Raw genomic sequence first — 2500 nt, 5'->3', positions numbered from 1 at the left:
AAAGAACAAGTACTTCCAAAAATGTACGGATTCGGGAGATGGACTCTGCAATCAAACCCCTTCCCTCTATCACACAAGATTTTCCTGGGAGAAAGAATCACCAGTACGAGAAACGACATCTTCGTGCTACGCAGAGCGATATATGGAACTCAATCTAATCTTCGCCTCCTCACTACGGACCACATGTACAGGTATCTGATTTCATTCTGTTCCGACATTGCTGCCTATAATAGCGTGACTCATTCCAACAGACTTTTACGCAAGTTAAATAACCTAATAGATAATAGCGCATGGAATAATCTTGAACAACAAGACAAAGTTTTAAACTTATCCAACACCCCCCTTACTGTAAATCAACATTTAGTTTTAAATTTAGGCTTATCCTTTGCCCTTATGCCAGACCGCAAAAACAACCTAGACTTCATAGTGGCTTTTGATAAATTCATATCTGACAAAAACTACAGCCGTGAAGAGATATGTTTAAAAAGGAGTGTTACTAAATGCTTTAACTGACCTTCATAAGAAATATCCTGTTCCCCGCAGATTCATGATAGCCATCCATTCGCTAAAAAAAGTTAGATGTTATAATAAGTAGATCCGACAAAGACGGCAAAATTGTAATAATGGACAAAGACTTCTACCTCGACAAAATCAACCAGCTCCTTAGCGACACAAATACTTACGAAAAACTGACGAAAAATCCCCTCCAGAATGTTCCCACAGAAGTTAATTGGAAAGTAAGATTAATTGGCCAAGACAAAAGAGTATTGAACTATTAGAGAAATTTAAAGTAATTAATCCTAAATTACCCTACATTTATGGCCTTCCCAAAACTCACAAAGACAATCTTCCATTCAGACCCATCATTTCATGCGCCGGAGCTTTCAATTACAAAATTTCTAAATGGTTAGCTGGCCTCCTTTCTCCTTTTTTAGGCACTTTTTATCCCAGTCACATCAAACATTCGGAAGATTTTTGTCACAAATTCAGAGAAGCACATATACCACTTCACAACATAAAACTTTTAAGCCTTGACGTAGACTCCCTATTCACAAAAGTACCAGTACAGGACGTTCTTCAGTTTTTAAGGGAAAAATTATCCCCCTATTCAGATCATTTCCCATTGGCGCTTGACAAAATAATAAAGTTAGTTGAATTATGTGCATCTAATAACATATTTTCATTCGGGGAATCATTCTACAAGCAAAAATTCGGGTGTAGTATGGGTAGTCCTTTAAGTCCTGTTTTAGCCAATCTGTACATGGAATACTTTGAAACTACAGTAATAAATGCAATAAAACCCAAAACATGCTGTGGATGAGATACGTGGATGACATCCTAACATTTTGGGATAATAAGTGGGTAATTTTAATGAATTCCTCTCAAAATTAAACGCATTAGTGCCCAGCATCAAATTTAAAGTTGAATGGGAAACAGACAAAACAAAACTTCTTTTCTTGATGTTTTAATAATCAGAGACACGACAGAATACAAATTTACCATATACAGAAAACCAACGTTCTCACTTTCATATATTCACTACTTTAGCTATCACGACATTACTATCAAGATAGGTGTAGCTAGCAACCTATTCTTAAGAGCCTTACGAATTTGTTCCCCAGATTTCCTGGAAAAGATTTGCACTAATTCGCAAGCAACTTTCATCTTTAAAGTATCCTGACCATATAATTGAGAAAGCAATTCACAAAGCAAACGTAATTCTACCGACCCCCTAAAGACAAGACCAGAGACACACCCAACAATAAAATAAAAATTCCTCACCTGGAGACGATTAAGAGAGTAACCCACACCCTTGGGAAATCCAACCCTTTTGCATTTACCTACCCAAATACCTTAGCCAAATCCCTGATTAACGTCCAACAAAAGACATCTCCCAAAGACTCTGGGGTATATGAGATCCCATGCCAGGACTGTGACCAATCTTACATCGGATTTACAGGTAAATCTCTTCCCCAGAGATTAATACAACACAAACGGTCAGTTAGGTATGGACAACAGAACTCGGCTATTTTCAACCATATAAATGAACATAACCATAGAATAAACTGGAATTTGTCACGTGTAATTTATAGCAGCAACTGCCGGTACAAGAGTCAAATGATGGAATCAGCCTTAATAAAAGAGAAGCAGGTAATGAACATCTCAAAAGGGGAGTGGATCTCAGATGTCGTCGACGAAGTGTTCATTCAACCAACGCTTAAGAAGATTAAAGGAAGATTATCACGCGGGTGACCTAAATTGGCTTACTTTGTGGACGGATCTCTTGGTATAAATACCACCTTTTCTGTAAACTTTTCTCATTCATATACCTGAAGAGAGAGACAGCAGTCCTCTGAAATATAGTACTTTTCTCTCTACATTTTGGTGTTTTTATGGGCTCCTTTTATTAGATGGAATTCTGTTGTTACAGAAACAACATTTTTACCAGTCATATATATATATATATATATATATATATATATATATATATATAGTATAT

This window comes from Macrobrachium nipponense, chromosome 5 (genome assembly GCF_015104395.2).
Source record: "Macrobrachium nipponense isolate FS-2020 chromosome 5, ASM1510439v2, whole genome shotgun sequence".
Lineage (NCBI taxonomy): Eukaryota > Metazoa > Arthropoda > Malacostraca > Decapoda > Palaemonidae > Macrobrachium > Macrobrachium nipponense.
Note: the sequence above shows the minus strand (reverse complement) of the source record.